The sequence below is a fragment of the Schistocerca americana genome, chromosome X (genome assembly GCF_021461395.2).
Source record: "Schistocerca americana isolate TAMUIC-IGC-003095 chromosome X, iqSchAmer2.1, whole genome shotgun sequence".
NCBI classification, from domain to species: Eukaryota; Metazoa; Arthropoda; class Insecta; order Orthoptera; family Acrididae; genus Schistocerca; species Schistocerca americana.
This window is the reverse complement of record NC_060130.1, coordinates 531137908-531164137: the sequence shown is the minus strand read 5'-3', so window position 1 is coordinate 531164137 and position 26230 is coordinate 531137908.

The following is a 26230-nucleotide window of genomic DNA, read 5'->3' as shown; positions in this document are numbered from 1 at the left end:
TAATAAATATAAATATGTTGTACATTACAGAAATTTGAAACAGTATTTAAAATTAGGATTGAAATTAACAAAAATACATCTTGCACTAAAACTCAGAGAAAGTGATTGGTTGGAAAAGTACATTGACTTAAATACAGAAATGAGGACAAAAGCTAAAAATGATTTTGAAAAAGATTTCTTTAAACTAATGAATAATAGTGTGTTTGGAAAAACAATGGAAAATATAAGAAACAGAGTTAATTCAAAATTAGTATCAGATGGTAAAAAATGTGATAAATTAATAGCTAAACCAAATTTCAAACATTGAACAATATTTGATGAAAATCTGGTAGCTATTCATATGTATAAAACTGAAATTAAATTTAATAAACCAATTTATGTTGGAATGAGTATATTAGATTTATCAAAAGAATTAATGTATAATTTCCATTATGATGTAATGAAACCTAAATATGGTACAAATATTGAGTTACATTATCAAGATACTGATAGTTATATATACAATATAAAAACAGATGACTTTTATGAAGATATGAAAAATATGATTGAACATTTTGGTACAAGTAATTATGCAACAAATAATGTGTACAATATACCACAAATGAACAAAAAGGTATTAGGTAAAATGAAAGATGAATGTAATGGTAAAATAATGACTGAATTTGTTGGTTTGAGAGCTAAAATGTATGCATATCGTGTTGGTGAAAAAGAAAATAAAAAATCTAAAGGTGTTAAGAAATCAGTAGTAATGAATAAAATATCAATGGATGACTATAAAGACTGCTTATTCAATAATAGCGAATTATATAGATCAATGAATTTAATTAGAAGCTATAAACATGAAATATATACAGTAAAATTAAATAAAATAGCATTAAGTGCAAATGATGATAAAAGACACATTCTGAATAATGGAATAAATACATTACCACTTGGACATTATAGTTTATTGTAAATATTGTATATATGTACATATTATATAAACATAATTATTTGTAATTGTATATATGAATATGTACATAATTATTAGTTGTTATTTATTATATTTACTATATAAACATCATTATTAGTAGTTGTATATATGTTTATATATTTTTCATTGCTATCAACAGTTAAAAATTATAAAAGTGTCTCATTTTGGCATTTCCCTAATTTTGTGGTTTTATCATTGTAAAAATATGAACAATAGCTGATTTCGATGTAAAATGGTCTAAAAATAGCCATAAAATAGGGTTTAAATAGCTGATATTGGCAGTTGGTCCAGAACATACATATCCTATCTACTAGGTGTCATCCTTACTGAAAGTAATCATCACTATGGGTATAAGCTAAGAGGAACTCGATCAAACAAGCCACAGAAAGCCGCTTACGTTGGTCGACAAAGAATAGTTTGTACACTAGAATTTGAGAAGATGGTGTTGGATGGCATCGAAGAATATTCACCGATAAATAATCATCAAGTTTCACATGAAATATTCACTCCATTGAATACCGTTGGGAAAGCACAAGAAAAATAGATGAAGTAGCAATTAGACCACATTTATAAATAATGTTTAGAAGCAGTGACACTAAGTGATTTTGATCCCAGAGTTCAAAAAAAAAAAAGTTCAAATGTCTGTGAAATCTTATTGGACTTAACTGCTAAGGTCTTCAGTCCCTAAGCTTACACACTATTTAACCTAAATTATCCTAAGGACAAACACACACACCCATGCCCGAGGGAAGACTCGAACCTCCGTCGGGATCAGCCGCACAGTCCATGGCTGCAGCGCCTTAGACCACTCGGCCAAACCAATGTGTAGAACCCAGAGTTCACTTCAGCCAGTGGATAGGCTCTAAAGTATGTATTGAGATTAATAGTCATCACTTTTACCAACTGCTATGAGCCTAAGTTCTTGCTATAAGGTGTAAATCGTTAGTGTCAATAGAACACTAAAGTATTCACCATTATTGTTCGCATGGTTATAGCACATTCAGTTTATGGACATCTAAGGACGGACGCACAGATAGTTGAGAGGTTTATTTATTGTCATCGCCTAAAACGAAAATCTGATGTGACGATCATGACGGATTTTATAGACGAATTAACTATTGTGTATTAACTGGACCAGTTTGGGTTCGAATAAGTACAAAGATTAATACATTTCGGATTCATCGTAAAACAAGTGGATGACGAAGCAGCCCTTGGCGATCAAGTCACCTGGTGGCAATAGTTCTAATTAGTAAGTGGATACGTGGGACGTACACAAATTGAATAGCTGTTCCAAAAATTCTCGAGCGGAATAGCTAAAGAAAACTGCAGTGTTTATTTTTTCAGACCGGATCAGTTACGTAATTCGTTTGAGGAAAATTGTAAAGAAGGGGCAAAATGGGGTATTAGAGAATTAGTGCATAACGTAACTACACAATAATTTGTTCATTACTTCAAAACTTTACGAATTAGTGTAAAACGTTACAATGCAATAATTTGTTTGTTACTTCAAAACTTTATAATCTCATTATCATATTGATTACACCCTAAGTAAAAGCTTTCTGTAAAATAGCTATTTAACTGATGTTGTATATGTCAGATGAATATAACATCTGTTTCGTCAGTACTGTGTCTCATCGTGGTGTTATACCACCAAAGTAGGTAATAAGTTTTGCAAATTGTATCGTACTGTCGGCGTAGAGTTGGCACAGTGTTCTTCCGCCGCCATCATGTTTGCTTAACTTGTGGAGTGAGCAATGTTAACTTTTGTAAACTGAGAAATTTTGCATCGGACACAAATATTTAAAATGACGCCATGCAACTGCAATTAATGTCTGACCACGAGTGACTCAAAGTACTCCAGTATCATGGCACGCCAAGAAAAAAAAGAACGCCAAGTAAATGTATTAAAGAGTGATAACCAACAGTGTTGTGGTGTCATGTTGCCAGATTATTCGTGAGCATAGCTTACGCGTATGTAGCAACTAGAAGTTTTAACAAGAACATGGAAGTAAACAAACGGCAATGGAAACTCTGGATGTTCCAGTTAAAATAAAATAACAAAAAATAAGTTAGAAGTCTTTACACCTAGAAGCTCATAGAGGGCAAGGATCGAGCAAGGATTCGGCTGCGGGCCTTTTGGATGAACCGTCTGTGTAACTGTCTTCGGGAAACCATGAGAAATATAAGTCTGGATTGACAGACGGAGGATTTGAGCTCGCTACTCCGTAATGCACGTCCAGGACTTTAAATTCTGTGCCACCTCGGTCATTCGAAGAAGAAGAGATTACCACCCTCAACTTAGCCAACAGGTTTCCACGGTCTTTAGTATGGACAGGGACTGCGATTGTTGTGTTCGGATGCGAGCCGTGACACTTCGCTCTCAGCTTCAGGCTGTGATGGCTTTTGGTTACACAGCTTGAGGATGCAGTGGATGGGCGCCACTGTTATGGGCCGGCTGTGGGGATCCAACGGATGTCCAGCACGTCTGAGTTCTCCAATCGGTCCTCACCGGTGGTAAACCCAGTTACTGCTCGCACTGAGGCCGACCCCTCACCTGTGGTCGAGTGGGAGGTCGCCCCAGAGCGAAGCAGGCGGCGAAAGACTTCCCAGGTGGCCGCACGTAAGGCCTCCCTTGTTTGTCTGACCAACAGGTTCCAGGTGCTGTCTGTGGCTGACACTGTCGCTGAGCTGGATACTGTCGCCTGTCCTGTTTCAGAGGAAACCACTCAGCCTGCAAGATCCAGGCAATCGCAGAGGGTGGGATCATTGGTAGTTGGGAGGTCTGGTGTTAGGCGCGTTATGGGGCCCCTTAGGGACATGGCTGCCAAGAAGGGGGAGAAAACCAGTGTGCACTCCGTGTGCATAGTGGGTGGAGTCATTCCAGATGTGAAACGGGTCCTCCCGGATCCCATGAAGAGCAGAAGGTGCAGCCAACTGCAGGTGGTTGCTCATGTCAGTACCAATGACGTGTGTCACTTTGGATCAGAAGAGATTCTCTCTGGTTTCAAGCGTCTAACAGAAGTGGTAAAGGCTGCCAGTCGTGCTTGCAAGATGAAAGCAGAGCTGACCATTTGCAGCATAGTCAACACGACCGATTGCGGGCCTCTGATACAGAGCCGAGTGGAGGGTCTGAATGAGAGGCTCAGACAGTTCTGCGACCGTGTAGGTTGCAGATTCCTCGACTTGCGCCAGAGGGTGGTTGGGTTTCGAATCTGCTGAATAGGTCAGGTGTCCACTTTACACAGGAGGCTGCTATACGGGTAGCAGGGGTTGTGTGGCGTGGACTAGGTGGTTTTTTAGGTTAGAGGGTATCGGGAAAACACAAGATGGGCCACAGTCACAAAGGGTGCAGGCTGAACACAGGAAGAACGTAGATACAGGAACCATTGGTAAAACAGTTGTAAACTGTCGTAGCTGTGTTGGGAAAGTACCAGAGCTCCAAGCGCTAATAGAAAGCACGGATGCTCAAATCGTTATAGGCACTGAAAGCTGGCTGAACCTGGATATAAGCTAAGCCGAAATTTTTGTGAAGAACCTAACGGTGTTCCGAAAAGATAGGCTAAACACGGTTGGCAGTGGCGTGTTTGTTGCTGTCAGAAGTAGTTTAACTTGTCACGAAATTGAAGTAGATACTTCCTGTAAGTTAGTATGGGCTGAGGCCATTGTTGGCAACCGGAACAAAATAATAACTGGATCCTTTTACCGACCTCCCAGTTCAGATGATAAAGTTGCTGAAAGGTTCAAAGAAAACTTGAGTTTGATTTCAAACACGTACCCGCCCCATACTATAATAGTTGGTGGTGACTTTAATTTACCCTCGCTATGTTGGCAAATATACATGTTTAATTCCGGAGGTACGCATAAAATATCATCCGAAATTGTGCTAAACTCATTCTTTGAAAATTATTTCGAGCAGTTAGTTCATGAGCCCACGCGAATAGTAAACGGTTGTGAAAACACACTTGACCTCTTAGTAACAAATAATCTTGACTTAAGAACGAGCATCGAAACCGATATAGGGATTAGTGAACACAGGATTGGCGTAGCGAGGTTGAATATTGTAATCCCCAAATCCTCGGAAAAACATACCTATTCAAAAAAGCAGATAAAAATTCACTTGACGCCTTCCTGAGAGACAATCTCCACTCATTCCAAATTAATAAGTGTAGACCAGATGTGGCTTAAACTCAAAGAAATAGTATCGGTAGAACTGAGAGATTTATACCAAATAACCTAACAAACGACGGAGCTGATCCGCCATGGTACACAAAACGGGTTAGAACTTCGTTGCAGAAATAACGAAATAAACATGCCAAATTTAAACAGACGCAAAATCCCCAAAATTGGCGATCCTTTACGGAAGCTCGAAATTTAGCGCGGAGTTCAATGCGAGTCGCCTATAACAGTTTCCACAATGAAACTTTGTCTCGGAACCTGCCAGAAAATCCAAAGCGATTCTGGCCGTATGTGAAGTATGTTAGCGACAAGAAACAATCAATACCTTCTCTGCGCGATAACAATGGAGATACTACCGAAGACAGTGCTGCCAAAGCAGAGTTACTAAACACAGCCTTCCGAAATGCCTTCACAAAAGAAGACAAAATAAATATTCCTGAATTCGAATCGAGAACAGCTGCCAACATGAGTAACATAGAAGTAAATATCCTCGGAGTAGTGAAGCAACTCAAATCACTTAATAAAAGCAAGTCTTCTGGTCCAGACTGTGTACCAATTAGGTTCCTTTCCGAGTATGCTGATGCATTAGCTCCATACATAACCATCATATAGAACCGTTCGCTCGACGAAAGATCCGTACCCAAAGACTGGAAAGTTGCACAGGTCACACCAATATTCAGGAAAGGTAGTAAGAGTAATCCACTAAATTACAGGCCCATATCGTTGGCGTCGATATGCAGCAGGATTTTAGAACATATATTGTGTTCGAACATTATGAATTACCTCGAAGGAAACGGTCTATTGACACACAGTCAACATGGGTTTAGAAAACACCGTTCCTGTGAAACACAACTAGCTCTTTATTCACATGAAGTGCTGAGTGCTACTGACAAGGGATTTCAGATCGATTCCGTATTTCTGGATTTCTGGAAGATTTTTGACACTGTACAACACAAGCGGCTCGTAGTGCAATTGCGTGCTTATGGAATATCGTCTCAGTTATGTGACTGGATTTGTGATTTCCTGTCAGAGAGGTTACAGTTCGTAGTAATTGACGGAAAGACATCGAGTAAAACAGAAGTGGTTTCTGGCGTTCCCCAAGGTAGTGTTGTAGGCCCTTTGCTGTTCCTTATCTGTATAAACGATTTTGGAGACAATCTGAGCAGCCGTCTTCGGTTGTTTGCAGATGACGCTGTCGTTCATCGACGTATAAAGTCATCAGAAGATCAAAACAAACTGCAAAATGATTTAGAAAAAAATAATTGAATGGTGCGAAAAGTGGCAGTTGACCCTAAATAACGATAAGTGTGAGGTCATCCACATTAGTGCTAAAAGGAACTGGTTAAACTTCGGTTACACGAAACATCAGTCTAATCTAAAAGCCGTAAATTCAACTAAGTACCTAGGTATTACAATTACGAACAACTTAAATTGGAAAGAACACATAGAAAATGTTGTGGGGAAGGCTAACCAAGGGCTGCGTTTTATTGGCACGACACTTAGAAAATGTAACAGACCTACTAAGGAGACTGCCTACACTACGCTTGTCCGTCCTCTTTTAGAATACTGCTGCGCCGTGTGGGATCCTTACCAGATAGGACTGACGCAGTACATCGAAAAAGTTCAAAGAAGGGCAGCAAGTTTTGTATTATCGCGAAATATGTGAGAGAGTGTCACAGAAATGATACAGGATTTGGGCTGGAAATCATTAAAAGAAAGGCGTTTTTCGTTGCGACGGAATCTTCTCACGAAATTCCAATCACCAACTTTCTCCTCCGAATGCGAAAATATTTTATTGACACCGACCTAGATAGGGAGGAACGATCACCATGATAAAATAAGGGAAATAAGACCTCGTACGGAAAGATATAGGTGTTTATTCTTTACGCGCGCTATACGAGTTTGGAATAATAGAGAATTGTGAAGGTGGTTCGATGAACCCTCTGCCAGGCACTCAAATGCGATTTGCGTAATATCCATGTAGATGTAGATGTAGAACTGCATACATAGACTAGCCAAAACATAATAACCACCTGCTTAATAGCGTTGTGGTCCACATTTGGAACACAATACAACAGGTATTCTGCGTGCTACGTATTCGTCAAGTCCTTTTTGGAAGAATGTGGCACGAGATGTCTGTACACAGGTCATGTAATTCCCGCAAATTACGTCACACTGTTTTGTGGGCATAGAACTGGCGCCAAATAGTATCCAATACCTATTCCATCGCCGGCCGGTGTGGCCGAGAGGCGCTACAGTCTGGAACCGCGAGACCGGTACGGTCTCAGGTTCGAATCCTGCCTCGGGCATGGATGTGTGAGTTGTCCTTTAGTTAGTTAGGTTTAATTAGTTCTAAGTTCTAGGGGACTGATGACATTAGAAGTTAAGTCCCATAGTGCTCAGAGCCATTTGAACCATTTGAACCTACTCCATCGGGTTCAGATCAGACAGATTTGATGGACAAGACATTAACGTTGTGTTAGCTACCTTTCTCCTCAACCCACGGTAACAGGATTGTGTGCTTGCGACACGGACAGTTATTCTGCTGGAGGGTGCCATCGCCATGAGGTAACACATCATACAGGGTGTTACAAAAAGGTACGGCCAAACTTGAAGGAAACATTCCTCACACACAAATAAAGAAAAGATGTTATGTGGACATGTGTCCGGAAACGCTTAATTTCCATATTAGAGCTCATTTTAGTTTCGTCAGTATGTACTGTATTTCCTCGATTCACCACCAGTTGGCCCAATTGAAGGAAGGTAATGTTGACTTCGGTACTTGTGTTGACATGCGACTCATTGCTCTACAGTACTAGCATCAAGCACATCAGTACGTAGCATCAACAGGTTAGTGTTCATCACGAACGTGGTTTTGTAGTCAGTGCAATGTTTACAAATGCGGAGTTGACAGATGCCCATTTGATGTATGGATTAACACGGGGCAATAGCCGTGGTGCGGAACGTTTGTATCGAGACAGATTTCCAGAACGAAGGAGTCCCGACAGGAAGACGTTCAAAGCAATTGATCGGCGTCTTAGGGAGTACGGAACATTCCAGCCTATGACTCGCGACTGGGGAAGACCTAGAACGACGAGGACACCTGCAATGAACGAGGCAATTCTTCGTGCAGTTGGCGATAACCCTAATGTCAGCGTCAGAGAAGTTGCTGCTGTACAAGGTAATGTTGACCACGTCACTGTATGGAGAGTGCTACGGGAGAACCAGTTGTTTCCGTACCATGTACAGCGTGTGCAGGCACTTTCAGCAGCTTATTGGCCTCCACGGGTACACTTATGCGAATGGTTCATCCAACAATGTGTCAATCCTCATTTCAGTGCAAATTTTCTCTTTACGGATGAGGCTTCATTCCAACGTGGTCAAATTGTACATTTTCACAATCAACATTTGTGGGCTGACGAGAATCCCCACGCAATTGTGCAATCACGTCATCAACCCAGATTTTCTGTGAACGTTTGGGCAGGCACTGTTGGTGATGTCTTGATTAGGCCCCATGTTCTTCCACCTACGCTCAATGGAGCACGTTATCATGATTTCATACGGGATACTCTACCTGTGCTGCTAGAACATGTGCCTTTACAAGTACGACACAACATGTGGTTCATGCACGAAGGAGCTCCTGCACATTTCAGTCGAAGTGTTCGTACGCTTCTCAACAACAGATTCGGTGACCGATGGATTGGTAGAGGCGGACCAATTCCATGGCCTCCACGCTCTCCTGACCTCAACCCTCTTGACTTTCATTTGTGGGGGCATTTGAAAGCTCTTGTCTACGCAACCCTGGTACCAAATGTAGAGACTCTTCGTGCTCTTATTGTGGACGGCTGTGATACAATACGCCATTCTCTAGGGCTGCATCAGCGCATCAGGGATTCCATGCGACGGAGGGTGGATGCATGTATCCTCGCTAACGGAGGACATTTGCTAGGTGGTAGCCTTTAAATCGGCCGCGGTCCGGTAGTATACGTCGGACCCGCGTGTCGCCACTATCAGTGATTGCAGACCGTGCGCCGCCACACGGCAGGTCTAGAGAGACGTCCTAGCACTCGCCCCAGTTGTACAGCCAACTTTGCTAGCGATGGTTCACTGACAAATTACGCTCTCATTTGCCGAGACGATAGTTAGCATAGCTTTCAGCTACGTCATTTGCTACGACCTAGCAAGGCGCCATTATCATTTGCTATTTATCTTGTGATGCATGTACCGTCAGACCGATGTTTACCAATTATGGATTAAAGTTAAGTATTCCAGAAGCTACGTACTTTTTTGCTAGTGTCTATTCCTTTAACTGTTCCAGACCTCACGCCACCCTGCGTGAGCTTAAACGCGTGCCTTTCGGCTACCTCCTAGTGGCTTGGCTGTCTTGCCAAGTCACAACATTGAACATTTCATGTAACAAAGTGTTTGAAGTCACGATGGTACGTTCTGTTGCTGTGTGTTTCCATTCCATGATTAATGTGATTTGAAGAGAAGTAATAAAATGAGCTCTAACATGGAAAGTAAGCGTTTCCGGGCACATGTCCACATATATTTTCTTTCATTGTGTGTGAGGAATGTTTCCTGAAAGTTTGGCAGTACCTTTTTGTAACACGATGTATATGAAGGAATGCAGGTGGTCGTCGATAACGTTCACGAAGACAACAACTGTCATATTTCCTTAGATTGCTACCACAGAACTCATGAAAGCCCTGATGAATGTCCCTCATACCATAATAGTGCCCCCGCAGCATAATAGTGCCCCCCTTGGCTTGTGTCTTTGGCGTGGAGAATGTTTCGTGCAATCTTTCACCTAGTTGATGGTGTATCTGGACAAGGCCATGAACCTCGTATAACAAGAAACGTGGTTCACCTGACCAGGCGACACGTTTCCACTGATCCATCTTTCAGTCTCGATGATGGCATGCCCACTGTAATCGTAGCTGATGATGTGTTTGGGTCAACATGGGAACTCGTAATCGTCATCTGCTGCGAAGCACGATGTTCAACAGTTTGCCTTGAATAACGTGCTGTGAAACACTTGTGCCTGCGTCAGCATTTTAGCGCGTCATCAGAAGTGACACATATCTTTGCCTATCTTACTTTACAGAGCGGGATAACCTTCTACCTCCACATTCTGTGATGAGGCTTGGAAGTCGCACACCTTGTCGCTTACTCGTAGTTCACGGTCTGTCAGCCACCAGGTGCTCACGGCAGTATAACGCGAGAAGATGACCAGCTTCGCTGTTTCCCAGATACTCAGTCCCACGCGCCGGACTATAGTCTGCCCTTTGTCAAAGCCGCTTACGTCAGTGGATTTCCCCATTTACGACCCGTATCGTCGCTAGAATTACTTCTCATTCATCTCTGCTCCCATTACACAGGAGGCTATTTTTAAGCTTCGACTGATCGAGAAATTAAAACCACGTTGCAAATACGCTGAAGCTATGCACAAATGTGTTGCGCAGTGTCTCTAGTATGGCCGTCGATTGCTTCACGCCACACTTTTCAATACTGTCTTTCGATTTCTTCTAGTTGAAAGACTCCACCTGGTTTCATGCAGCCCACATGACGGAAATGTGAAGTGTGACAGCAAAGTGCAGCAAAGGTGCAGGAATTTTAAGCAGGACGTCCAGACATTCATCATGCAGGCGGTTAGGAAAGGAAGCCAGTATCAATCGATGATATTGTTCAGCGAACTGGATCAGGTGATTTAAGAAAATTGTCTACGAAGGGAAATTCATAACAAGCGAAGTGGAATTTTGTCATGAGGCACTGTACTTCGTCATGACAATGCTCGACCGCACACTGCATCTGCAGCAAAGGCATTTTCGATGGAAAGTGTTTGATCACCTACCATACATAATGGACTTATCTGCCTCTAATGTGCATATCTTTACTCATAGAACAGCTAGCTATGAGGACAGCATTTTAGTACTAACATCGAGCTGAGAACTGGTGGAAAACACAGGTGTCTGCCTTCTGTGACGAGGGAATTGGAAAGCTACGACAATTCTCAAAGTCGGAGCACCGAAAGTGTAGAGAAGTAGTTGGACGGTTTAGCTAAGAGTTGTAAATAATTTGTTTATATTCACTGCAGATTCCATTTCGCGGCCGCAATCGGATTTTTTTTAAGGTCTCCTACTTTCCATATCGCGGTCCCAGGCGGCTTCCTGTCTCACGGCGGGCACTAGTCACAATGTTCTGAATCACCCGTGTAGGTCAGGATCGGCCAAGAATTCGGCTCGTGGGCCATGCTCTGGCACAAGTGCCATAGCGCTCAACCTGGCTGCCACGCCACGCTGTCTGAACATCAGGAGGGGGAAACTCTGAACGTGTCGCATTTAAGTAGCAACGCAGCCACAATGCGTATGACTTGTTTTTACGTTTCACATTTCTCAACAGTACAGATAAAAAACAAAAAAAATTTTCAGTATTACTGAATTACTGTTGGCACACTGAAAATACATAATTCGTATCTGGTGCAAACGTCTGCATATGGACAGATGCTGACAGTTTCACCGGTTTTCGCAGCCAGATTGCAACGTAATTGTGACTTATTTAGCTTAATAATCGAAAAAAAAATCTTTCGCACACAAATGTTGGCCGAAATATTGTAGCACCCTTGCAATCTCATTATGGAGTTGTGAAAACTATCTGAGGAAAGCAATGTAGAATATCTTGCAATGTCTTACTGTGGGTAGTACGCAATCAAGTCCACTTAAAGTGCGAGGTCAACAGTCCATTCCAGATTTTCTAATTTTCTCTCTTTCACTCCTTCTCCTTCATAAATTCAACAATAGCGACTTTAAAATCGAAAAATTGTTCCAGTCATGCCCCTTCACTTAACCAACGTACTATGCAGCAGTATATTGAGTTTCCATACTCTTCGTTCAGCTCCATTGAAAACTGATACAACCCTACTCCCCGCATGCGACTTCAGATACTTTTCGTACCACCAATTTCATGCCTGCAAATGTAGCATAAAGTGCATTTGATTTGTAGAACAATGAATCTCATTTATTTGCCAATTAAATCTTCAAATCGTTTCAGCGTGGTATTGTAATGTCGTTTCATAGAAAATTTGGAGTACCTGTCGCTTATGTGAATGCACAATATATACCGAGAATTTTCATCCCTCTCTTCCGTTATTCCCGTTTATTTTGAAAAGTTTTACCTCTTTTGGTACAAACAGCCACAGGACCTGTCAACGTCCATCATGTCATGAACAAATAGCGAAGGGTAAAAAGCGCTGGCACCATGATTCGGCCGAACAAAAGAGAGTTGTGCCGACTGAAAAGTGACACACCGCAATACTAAACGAAAAGCAGCGCTGCAAACCCTGCACGTGTAATATTCGGCACGCCGTGGCTGGCCCTGGTGTAGAAGATGCCATTAAAGTCTCTGGAATACATACCAATGTTCTCAATGTTGGCAGATACCTTCAGCAAGCATTTAGTTCAAAGTATCATTTTTAAACTAGCCTTATTCTGTGCTCGCCTGTGGTCGAATCACTGTATATAGGAATTATTCACACGACATCATGAGCTTCGTGAAATTCAATGTCTCAGGCGCCGTGTTAACGAACGGATGTCTTAATTTGCCAGTTGAAAAATGGGAACCAAATCGCAGCTATTTACGGTGATTACGGGCAACCATTAGATTGCGTTAGTATTGTCAGCCTTCGCAGTATACTTTTATGTTCACTCTTCTGTGACCTGCTCTTTTCTTCTTTGTACTGTACTCGATGGATCGAACAACCTGGGCACACGAAAGAGAAGAAAATCCAACGTCTGACCTTTCTTTCATTGATATATCTCCAGACGGATAAGCTCAAGCAGCGTTAGTGTGAGACGTGATCTTTTCAGGGAAGGACACGCGAGACGGTTCACTAGTTCTAAAGGAACGTTTCCTTCGGGATGTAGTATGAGGATGATCTCGCATCATACGATCGCCAGCATATTTCCGAAAACGTGATTCGGCTACCATCTGTTACAATACATCTCTCGATACACGCAAGAGCCTTCAGATCGTTTCAAATCCCTTCTCAGACTAAGAATGTTATATCTACTTTTTCGTCATACGAATGAAAGACCATTGTAGCTGTATATCACAAAAAACATTCACTCTACAGGGATAAAAATGTGGTCTGGATACTTTTAGAGGACGAGATGTGTCGAGTAAAATATTCCCAGTTTTATGTTCTGGGATCACTTCTATTTGTTCGCGATATGGCTGACAGCTTAACTGGCTGTTATAAAGCGACAACTGGCTGTCACAGCGTATATAAAACAAGAATGGGACAGACAAGGTTATTACATAGCCCACTAACTACTACATTTACAAATTTTAAGTTGATCACATTTGTAGATTTTATGTTGAAATAAGTCACTATATTTAAAAATTAAATAATTTCTGTCATTTATATGCTTTCCTCATTTGTGCGTAAAAGAAGTTATTGGTAACTCAAAATAGAGCGGAGCTATGAAACCGTTCGTTCAGTTAAAATGAAGCAGGGTTTCTGTGAGATGCATTTACTTATTTCCGGTAGCGTTCTTTGGTCGAGCAATTTCCATGTCTTTACTCATGCAAAAATTACTGCTCTCACTGATTCACTCACATTTAACTTTCCTCCTTGTTTAAACAACTATAAACACCAATTTGTGAAATATGCTGCTTTGAGTAAGTCACTCGTGTCGCATTCGGAAAGGGCGGGTTTTTAGTCTCTGTCTGTGTTCCTAGAGTCTGATATTCGGTGGTTTCCCAAAGTCGATCAGGGTGAATATTTCATTAGAAACGAGACGACTGATTTACTTCCGCAATACGCCTATTAATAAAGAAGAAAAACTGATAATGAGAATTATTAATTTTTTGAAAAGACAACATCACAGCAACTGTCAACTTGATTAAAATGAGAGAACATGAACGTGAGCTTGCTTGGCTCTTGTCAGACATCATCACACACGCCACCAGTTTATATATGGCCCCTGTCCAGAAAGTTTCGTTACTGGCATATAAGCGACGTCAGGAGAGTAACCACGGTGGTACTTTGAATTAACACGTGTAAACTATAGACGTGCATTCGACCGGTGAGTTGTGAGCATGCAGTGTTAAGTAGTCGGAGCGCAGACACAGTATGTCACCGTTGATGTGCCTCAAATCGCAATGGAGCAGCATCTCTATATCAAGTGTTGAAGACATTCTCCAGAACGTTTTCAAGAAGAGAAAAGTGTGCGCGAAGTTTGTAAAGCACACTCTGATGCGAAACGGGAAAAATTTCGACGAACGTTTAATAAGTAATGCAACACTTTTTTCTGAAAGCAGGTTGGTTTTATTCAGGATACCAATACATAACATTATTTTCCACTCTTCTGGCTACAAAACCCTATTTTTCAACATAATCTCCGTTGAATGCGACGGCCTTACGCCACCTTACTGGGGGCGCCATGACTTTATCGGCTGGGGTACGGTTTTGATCTTTTACTTCGGAGGAGAGGTGGTGTGGCATCACTCTATGCATTGCCGTTTTGTTTACGGTTCGATATGAGGAACCCATGTTTCGTCACCTGTGACGATGTTCGACAAAAGTCAGTCATGATCAGCTTCGTAACGCTCAAGTAATTCTGCACAACGGTTCTTCCGCTCATTGTTGTCTTCTGTTAGGTGAAGAGGAACCCAGAGGGCATAAACGTTTGAGTACCCCAACTGGTACATGAGTGTGTCAGCACAACCAAGAGAGACATAGAATTGAGCAGCGTGGTGTTTGACTCTGATCTATCGATCACCTCGAATGAGAGTGGTCGTACGTTCCAGCACTGCAGGAGTCACATCTGTGTGCTGCGGGCTGGCACGCAGGAGATCGGACAAGGTTGCGCGACCTTGGTGTGACGGCAGATGCCTCGCCCAACGACTATCCGTGCTTTTGTTCACTGTCAGGTATCCGTAGACATTCTGCAAGCATCTATTAGTATGTGCAATACTCTGGCTTTCCGCCGAAAGACACTCAAAGACAGCTCTCGGCTTGGAACGCACTTCCGTTAAAGACGCCCTTTTTGAAGGCTACATATAGCGTCGTGACCTGTCGAAACGTCACGAAACTATAGGGGCTGAAGCGGGAATATTCCATGATTTTCCACAATAAATTCAGCACTTTTTAACCGAAACTGGCCAAGAAAAAAAGTGTTGCATAACTTACTGAACACCCCTCGTATTCTATGGAAAAAATCGTCCTGGCTGACGACACATGGTGTTATCAGTATGAATACTTTGCGTTCTGCCTTACGGCAGGTCTTGTCATGGGGAAGCCTCGTCAGAGAGGTCCACCGCATGAGCGTCTAGGGAAGTGATTCCAGTGGTGGTTTCCCGTTGCCTTCCACTGATGACGATGAAATGGTAGTGAGGACAACACAACAGCCAGTCCCTGAGTGGAGAAAATCTCCGACCCAGCCCGGAATGGAACCCGGGCCCCGGTGCGTGACAGACCGTCGTGCTGAGCGCTTTTTTTAAAAAAAGCTTTATCCATCTTTTTTTGACTTTTATAAAATAAATTATTTCTGGGAAACGTAAATAAGTGGACATTTTTTGACATAATGGTTAAACCAAAAAACAAAAAAAGCTTATGTCCGTACAAAACAACAACGGGCCACGTTCCTCTTCTTGGGCGCGTTCCTCGCTAATACCGTTGTACCTCGCGTTGGTGCCGGGTACGTCTTCACGTGTGGTGTGAATCCTGTCCACTGTCCTGGTCCTTTCTTGTTCTGATACTTACAGGCTATAATGATATTCTCCTATCCGGGACACCCCAACTGGGTGGGGGATCAAACAAGGCCCTCCCTAAAAAATTTGTGTACTATGTTCGATATCTCGGATGTCTCATCAGCTGTGAGTGATGTTCTTGTAGTAAGGCCCAAAAGTGGAGTACATTCTTACTGCCGTCTCGGAAAAGATGAAGCACAGTCAAACCTCGAATCCAAGTCACTGCGTTTGTCTTTGTTCGGGGATAATTGGTCATATCTGGTAGAAGTAGTATCCGTGGTTCTATTGCTTGCGGCACCACCCGAAGGAGGAAGGCGATCACTTTTTGGACCAAACACCATACGTCCGCCGAAGGCCCGCATAACAGGCGATGTTCCTCAGTGTCTATAACATTGCACTGTGGACACAGTGGCTCGCCCGCCATATGAATTGTATTCAACCTGGAACGAGTCACGTATTTCCCATTTACCACCTGATACCACAGTGCGTGCGTTACCGTATCAAGGTGTGGGTGGTGCACTGTGCGCGATACCACTGACCGCGTAACTGTTGGTTGTCGGCGCTCTGCGGCATTATTCGGCCGTCGTCGAGTCAAGATGCGATATATATCACGTGCCGTTGTTGTCCTGGTAGTCGGTAGCTCCATATGTACATAACTGTGTTCCACAAAAAAGGTTCGCATATGGGCAAGTGATGGTGAGATATGAGACACCGTTACCGCTGCCAAACGAAAAGGTGGGGCCAGTTCGTCCATCAAGGCGCACGTCAGATTGTCCCGTGTCGTGTCCACATCTTTATCATTGTGCTTACGTAAAGAGCCACTACTCGGTCGCGTACGTGGACTAGCCCACCACTCAGCTATCGGGGCGGACTTATCAGTATGAATCCACAACAAAACGACAAAGCGCAGAAATTCGTATAAAGAGTCAAGGATTTGACGATGTAATCGATATTCCTGCCAATGTGACGAGTGAGCTGACCAATATCCCAAAGAAGAAATACTGTGACAGTTTGAAATTTTTCTATGAAGGTTCTAACCGTTGTACTCAAGTGGGTGAGGGGAAGGGTGAAGTAGACTATGTAGAACGCTTGAAGCTTTAAATCCACTTTGCTAATCTTTCTCTGTGTTTTATTAATGAGGTTCAAAATAATTTAGAGTGACGGATTATGTATCTTGATCTTACCTCACTAAACTTCCCTCCAATCATAAACTGGTGATCCCTGGATGTCTCAGAATGTGTCCTATCACCCGAACTTTTCTTTTAACCATGTTGTGTCACAAATTTCTTGTTTCCCCGATTCTGTTCAGTACTTCCTCATTAGTTACGCTATCTACCCATATAATCTTCAGCATTCCAAAGTCTTTGTTCTGTTTTTGTCTGACCTGTTTATCGTCCATATTTCACTTCCGTACGTGGCTACACCACAGACAAATAACTCCAGAAAGTACTTCCTAACACTAAATCTACATTGGATATTGACAAATTTCTCTTCCAGAGAAACGCTTTTCTTCCCATTGCCAATCTACATTTTATATCCTCTCTACTTCGACCATCATCAGTTGTTTTGCTGCACAAATAGCAAAAATCATCCATTACTTTTAGTGTCTCGTTTCCTACTCTAATTTTCTCAGCATCATCTGATTTAATTCTACTAAATTACATTATTATTATTTTGCTTTTGTTGATGTTCATCTTATATCCTCGTTTCATGACGCTGTCCATTTCGTTCTTCTGCTCTTCCAAGTCCTTTGCTGTATCTGACAGAATCGTAATGTTATCGCCAAATCTCAAAGATTTTATTAACTCTCCCTGAACTTTAATTCCTACTTCCAATTTTTCTTTGGTTTCCTTTACTGCTTGCCCAATGTACAGATTGAATAACATTGGAGGCAGGCCACAACCCTGTCTCTCTCTCTTTTATGTCCCTCGGCTCTTGTAACTGCCCGTCTGGTTTCTGAACAAGGCATAAATGGCCTTGCGCTACTTATGTTTTACCCCTCCTACCTTCACAATTTCAAAGAGTGTATTGCAGTCAGCATTTTCAAAGCTTCCCCTTACTCTACATATACTATAAACGTAGGTTTGACTTTATTTATCTTCTAAGATAAGTCGTATAATCAGAATTATATCACCCATTGCTACATTTCTTCAGAATGAAAACAGATTCCACGAGGTCGTCTTTTGCTAGTTTTTCCATTCTTCTGTAAAGAGTTCATATTGTTATTTTGCAACCATGACTTATTAAACTAATATTTAGGTGATATTCACACCTGTCAGTACCTGTTTTCATTGGAATTGGAATTATTACGTTGTTCTTGAAGTCTAAGGGTATTTCTCTTGTCTCATAGATCTTGGACACCAGATGGAATAGTTTTGCCATGGCTAGCTCTCACAAGGTTATCAGTAGTTCTGATGGGATGGATGTAGCATAACGCATCATTTTTTACTGGTAGACAATATTATATAAAGGAGCAATGAGTATGAAATACAACTGTTCCTGAGTTTTAGAGAGTTTGAGAAAGCCTTTGACTTAATTTCAAGAAATTCTATACAACAACCCTTGAGAAACAGAGCAATGATTCGACCAATTTAACGTATTGTATAATATATGCGTCAATGTTAGAACTGGCAATAGATTTAATTTTATCGAAACTATTTGCAGCAGACCTAGATAAAGGCGTCAGATTGTTAAACTATGGAAACGAAGGAGGATTGCGTGTTAGTGGATAGTACCTCAGCTACGTTTATTTTGTGGCTGGCGTTTCGTTTAGACACGAATGTACGTACTTAACACAGAAAGTGATAAAGTAGGGTTGAAAGTAATTTGTAGCAACACACAAATAATGTATAGCTGAAATGTCAAAAAGAAAATAGTACAAATTGACTTTGATGTAAATGAATAAGTTGACGAATTTTGTACTTTCTGGATGGATAGTAAAAGAAATGAACTGAGTAGTAAAAGTGGCATGGAGTGCTTTTGTAACTCAAAGCAGGAATATGAAGCAATGTTTCCGATATGCGTGAAAGGAAAGTTCCATTACCAGTTTCGATATATCGTAGTGGGACATGGACATTTACTGCGGAAAACATTTCAACAGTGAACGTTTCTCAACAAGCAACGGAGATATGCATCGTAGAAAATGGCAACACTGACTACATGTAAACCCTTAAATACATAAGGCTTTTAATACAGTGACTGTTAAACTACTAAAATACCGAATCTGGGACTGCAAACCACCACACTCCACACCTAAAAAAGCATCAACCAACCTATTACTATGCCAGCGTCACCTGTGCCACAAAAATCTGATGACCTACAGCTCCGTTTCTATGGCTTAGGGCATTGAAGTGAAGCGTTTCGTATTTTTTACAAAGACTGTCAATAATTACTGTATTTTATATGTTGTTGTTGTTGTCGTCAGTCCTAGGAATGGCCTCCTCATCTTTGTATAACTGCTGCCATGTACTTCCACTAGTTAGTAGGCGAGCCCTGGTCATCCTCTACAAAATTGTCACCCTCACCTCCATATTCCCCTCCATTACCAATTTACAAGGCCTGGACATTAAAATGGAAACACGAAAAAAACACCATATTGTCATACCTAATATGGCATAGGAAAACTGTTGGCTTTCAAAACAGCTGTCATTCATCTCGGAATGGGTAAATACAGGTCCCGTATGGCTTTAAGGGAATGCTAACCGTTCTCCCAGAAAAACAGTGTCGTGTCCAGTTCAGATAATGATGATGGAAGTGGATAGTGGTCACACCACTCTTCTCTCCAAAGTAGACCTCAAAAGCCCAATGAAACTGAGAGCTGGTGACTAGTGGCGAGGGGAGATGCGACAAATCATCCTCGTGCTCACAAAACAAGTCCTGGATGATTTGAGGAGCGTTAATGGGAGTCCTCTCGTCTTGGAGCACAGCATCATCATTGCGGAACATGTATTGTACCATGGGGCGGATTTAATCAGATAAAGTGGTGAGATAATCCTTGGCAGTATTGCGACTTTTCAGAGTGACCACTGGACCCATCAAAAATCACGACATGGCTGTCCAAATCATCACCCAATCCCTTTAATATTTTGCTCCTGTAACGTAAACTCGACCAGAAGTTTGAAACAGTGTGAAACAAGACTCATACGCCCGAATGAAATTCTTCCATTGCTCCACAATCTAGGTTTTTATAGCTTCGGCAGCAGGCTTACCTGTTACTGGCATTTGCATCAGTGATGAGTGGTTTTGGAGTTCCAGCTCGCCTAGAGTACCCCGCTTATGGTGCTCCCTTCGTGCTGTTTTGGTGCTGGCAGGATTCGCGAGGGCGACGTTCAGTATTGCACTGCCTTTGTAACGTCGTTCTCTTACTTTTCTTGACAATCCTCTTCAATGTCCATCCGTCACGATTACTCATCACACTTTTCTGTCAGCGTTGTGTCTTAGCCGATGATCGTTTTTCGCTTTCGCTGTATGCAGTCTAAATCTTCTACATGGTGTCTCTTGAAACACCAAACACCTCGGCCACCTTGGTTACGGAAGCACCCATCATATGAACACCAACAACTTACTCATTTCCGAATGCACTCAGCTCCGATATGATGAGTAGAGGGACTACCTTCACACACGCACATTTTGTTAGGGCAAACCTATTGTTCTCTTTTGATTGACAGGTCCTTAGCCTCATATTCTACTAAAAGGCTCATTCCTTTTGATTGACAGGCACTTAACCTATTGTTACCCCTCCCACTCCCCTACCCCATCAGGAAACCACCCCCTGACTGCTACAGGTCCACTTTCAGGTCTGAGTTATTGGAATATCCCCCGTCACTACTATCAGTTTGATTGACTACTTAATTAACTTGATGAATTAATTAACCTCTTCCCCTCTGGTAAACCCCCTCCCCTCCCACCCTCTCATCAACAGAAAATAGTGGGAAAAAGACTCGGCTGATCGGTCATTTGGAGGGAAATCGATAACTGTGTGTGCAATATTGTTGTAGAGGATTCAAGGTAGTGTATGAAATATATGGGAGGGGTATATCGTTTATTTAAAAAAAAAATTCAGTTTGTGGGGGTTGGATTTCTCTTATTCATCATTCTCTAATGTTTGGAAACATTTAGGTTTCGCAAGAAGCAATTACATGGGCAAACCTGTTGCATAACCTAATGTTCAGTACTGTACTCTGGGTGTTTAAAACCTAATGTTTGCGCCTTTGTCAGCACTTAACGTATTGTTTTGTTAAGTAGTTTGCCTTTGATACCAAATTAATTAATCAGTTATGTCCTCCCACTACTTTCTGGTACACTTTTCGAATTTCAAATGCTTTTGTACACCATTTCTGGCGCTTTCTTCTCCCTCACCCAACCCCTTAAACTATTGTACTAAGTTTTACATAAAAATATTCAAAATAACTTAGTTTTCTGAACTTAGCCAGCTCTTCTGCTCCATGTCACCCACTCACACATACGCTCCCTCTAACTATTGTACTCCTCAGCACGTTGATAAGAAAAATTTATGCAAACTAATGAAATCGATATTCCTCGCATGTACGGGGTTAATTTTTATTTTTAATTGGTTGGTGAAATCGACGGAATAAATTTTAAACAAAAGATCTCTAATAAAGAAACATATTCTGCCACTCAAAGCCCGACGCTGACGCCAGAGTCGGGGTGCACCAGCGGCCCCGTAAAGTGATGCCACGGCCATGCCATGCACAGGTGCCCGTTCGGGTCCCTCAATCATGAGGCAGCGGCATACCATTCATACTTGACACCTGAGTAATTCCTCTCAAAATACGTAATCACCTAGGCACTGTTGCTGATGCGACCAGATGGAAGTGAAGACCTTTTTGCAGAGAGCAGATGCTCCAATGACGCGCATGGGTCAATGCCAGAGCAAGCCACTGCTGGACGCAAGCCAGCGTGAGCCACCACCCTCACGCCGCTGCTGCCTAAAGGGAACAGGTGGGAGTTGAGTCTGTTTTCGTGTATGCAGTTAGAGTCCTTCAAGTGTTATACTGATGTCACAGAACTCAACTTCCACCTGTTCGCTGTAGGCAGTCCCATATGCGAGACACCTCCAGGCAGCACGTGTGTTTATAACATTGCTGACATGATACCTATGCATACTGATGTCACAGAATATCACAGCATGCATTGTTCCTAGCTATCCTAATGGGACAGCTCGTACGTCATTGAATTTACCCATCAAACTGCTGCTCCTGCTGGTGTGGGAGCACCGTCCGACACTATTTTTTGCAGATGAGACTTTCAGCGGCAAAGTTATTTTGCACAGATCACTAAAGTACACCGGCAGTTAAGCCCTGCAAAAATTGTCTACAGATCATCAAATACATACAAGACTGACAAGAATATGGGGAGCCAGGAACATATTTACCCATGTAACTACAATTAAATATTACGATTGCCTAAGCTTCACCTCCTTAATAGCACTCATCTTCAGCAAAACCAATGTAATTTGAGACATGCACAACCTTTATATTCATATACATACATAATGCAATAGGGGACAGGGTTTTTTGTAAATAACAACAACAAAGACGAATGGTGAATAAATTTTTTTCTTCGTTTAATCAGTTCACACAAATGCAATATAATTCTTGAGGTACTATGCAGTTTTTGAGGTACAATATAGCATTCTTGAGGTACAAATTGACTCTGCTATTTCGGTGCGGAAAAAATAATTTTAACTTTCACGCTACAACAGTAACACTGGTAGTTTTTTTCTTTTTATAAAATTAATACGGAGATACCTTCCTTACTACTACTACTAAATTCGACACCCCCAGTAGCATAGCTTTTACAATAATTCTGATGGACTGTGCACACTTAGAATCTAATATCAACAGTTCACAACAGCAAACTTTTTAAAATACCAGGTCTGATGGGCTGTGAGCTATATGCACTTAAAAACTCTACATACATACACATATCTATGATCTGGGAAATGAAGGGTCTAGCTATACAAGCTACCTAAACATATGGCTAATAAGCAGGGATTCATTAACGTCGAAGACAGAAAGGAACAGGCTTGTTTTGCATGGTCAATCCTGGCTTGTGAGAGAAATTACGCATACGATCCACAACGAACGATCCAATGTGGTAGATGCCTTGACATTCATAAGTGATATAACTTTGATGGTATAGAGTTCCCCGTCAAGATCCCAGACATACCTAAATTCGAGGCGCAGATTACTGGCATAGCGATTCATGTTTATGGCCTGGAGAAGTAAAGAAAGTCAGATGAGCAGGAGAAGCATATCGTCTTGGGCCTCCTCCATATCTCAAAACTTGCCGGTGAGCGTGGGCTGCATGTAAACATGCTGCTCTTCTCTGAAAGTGGGTATGACACTCACTTTCCAGCTCAACCCTTGGCAGATTTCAGTTTGGAAAAAGGTCAGGTCAGTGTGGAGAAATACATTTCATTCTCCAAACAAATGATGCCAAGAATTACGCTCCACTTCCTTGATACGCTACATTTTATGCAGGCACCACTCCAGAAACTCAATGAAACTCTGCCTCGTGGTGATGTGTATATCATTCTAACTGCATTTCCCAACAATGAAATGTTTCAACTTGTGACTAGGAAGGGGTTTTCCCATATGAGTATGTATAGTATGGCGAAACTCAATGAAACCAGGCTACCCGACATAACTGCATTCTCCAGCAACCTGATGGGCAATGCCATAACGAGTGCAGAGTATGAGCATGCTGTGAATGTCTGGTGGGAATTCAGTATTTCCACATTAGGAGCATACACACAGCATTACTTGGAGAAGGACGTGCGCTTGTTTGCGGACGTTTTCAAGAAATTCCGGAGTCTATGCATGACCACATATTCTTGGGATCCCGCCTTTTAATACATGGCACCTGGGTTGTCTTGAGATGCAACAATGAATTTTTGACCGATGCTGACATGCTTCTTTTCTTTGAGCGAGGGATCCGTTGGGGACTTTGCCAATGCGTATATAGGCACGTGAAGGCAAATAACCTGCTGATGGATGACAGGTTCAACGCATACCTTGATTCGAGTTATATAATGTACCTCGATGTGAATAACTTATACGGGCATGCCATGAAGCAATCACTGCCAGTTGGTGAGTTTTGAAGGGTGTCCACAGATAAATGCCAAATATTAGGTCAAAAAATCATAGGAGGTATGGCATCTGATTTTAATGTAGGCTATGTGGTAGAGGCACAACTCACATACCCTATTACCTTGTATGATGTGCACGCCAATTTGATGCTGTGTCCAGAGTAACTACTTCCACAAGGAGGCTCCACACCATAACTGACTACAGCTCTAGGGGATAAGTGGAGACACATTATTCATTATCGTAACCTCCAGCAGTGTCTGAGCTTGGGTATGGAGTTGGTTAGAATCACCTGGGCTCTCTCCTTCAAGCAGTCCCCCTGGTTGAAAGAGTATATTGATTTGGGTACGAGACAGAGAGCTTCTGCATTGTGTGACTTTGAGAAATATTTATTAAATTAATGTATAAATTCAATTTTCAATAAAACAATGGAGAGTTTGAGGGAACAATGTGAAATTTAGAACCGAATAGGGTGGGCGTTATGGCATAAGAAAATGCATTGGAAGACCAAATTTTATGCGGGTCACCATATTCAATCAGAACTTTATTGCTGTGGAGATGGCGAAGACTACATTAGAGTTTACAAAATCTATTTATATGGTGATGTGCATACTAGACCTACCCAAATGCCACATATACCACTTTCATTATGAGTTTGCAAAAACTCATTTCGCAGATTCTAAATCACTTTAGATGGACACAGATAGCTTCATCTATTGGATGAATAACGCAGATCTATATGAAGTAATTAAGTGCCATGGTAATGAATTCGACATGTCCTCATACATGGCTGATAGTCCTTATGCTGTTACTCCACAGAACAAAAAAGTTATCGGTCTGATGAAGGATGAGGCGAATAGACTGCCGAATGTGGAGTTTGTAGGTCTACTCTCAATAATGTATGTGTATCTCACATTGGAAGGTGCCACCCAGAGGTGAGCTAAGGGTGTGTGCTGTATGGCATCGAGAGCCCTCTCTATCAAAGACTATTTGCAGCGCCTGTGCAGTGGTGATGGTGGTGCTGCACCACAACTACCGCATATGGTACGGCAGACCAGTATTCGATTGAGAGGACATGAGGTGTACACTGTGCTGCAGTCTAAAATCGGTCTGCCGCCTCATGAAGATAAAAGGGTTATTTGTGATGATGGGATTGAAACTCACCCATACTTACACTACTCACTACTAGCGAGAGAAGGGGTGGGAGACTGATTGAGTGACAGTGAGCGAGAGAGAGAGAGAGAGAGAGAGAGAGAGAGAGAGAGAGAGTCTGCAGAGTAGTAGTACGACCCTTCTCATAGTGTAGGTAGCTTTGTGTGTGTGTGTGTGTGTGTGTGTGTGTGTGTGTGTGTGTGTGAATATATTTTTGTGTACTAGGTACATGTGTATATACATTCACTGAGAGAGAGAATGTGTGTACAAGAAAGGATAAAAAGAAAAAAAAGAACAAAAATTAGATTATATATACACACTATCTGTGTAAAAGACATGAAAACGTAAACAAAAAAATTAAAAAAAGCAAAAAATACAAAATAAATTATATATTGATTTGTTCCTTCACAAGCAATGTACTTGTATACAAGGGCGATGTACTTGAGGACAATATTATGGAAATGGAAGAGGATGTAGATGAAGATGAAATGGGAGACACGATACTGCGTGAAGAGTTTGACAGAGCACTGAAAGACCTGAGTCGAAACAAGGCCCCCGAAGTAGACAAAATTCCATTGGAACTACTGACGGCCTTGGGAGAGCCAGTCCTGACAAAACTAGACCACCTGGTGAGCAAGATGTATGAAACAGGCGAAATACCCTCAGACTTCAAGAAGAATATAATAATTCCGATCCTAAAGAAAGCAGGTGTTGACAGATGTGAAAATTACCGAACTATCAGTTTAATAAGTCACAGCTGCAAAATACTAACGCGAATTCCTTACAGACGAAGGAAAAACTGGTAGAAGCCAACCTCGGGGAAGATCAGTTTGGATTCCGTAGAAATGTTGGAACACGTGAGGCAATACTGACCCTACGACTTATCTTAGAAGCTAGATTAAGGAAGGGCAAACCTACGTTTCTAGCATTTGTAGACTTAGAGAAAGCTTTTGACAATGTTGACTGGAATACTCTCATTCAAATTTTGAAGGTGGCAGGGGTAAAATACAGGGAGCGAAAGGCTATTTACAATTTGTACAGAGACCGGATGGCAGTTATAAGAATC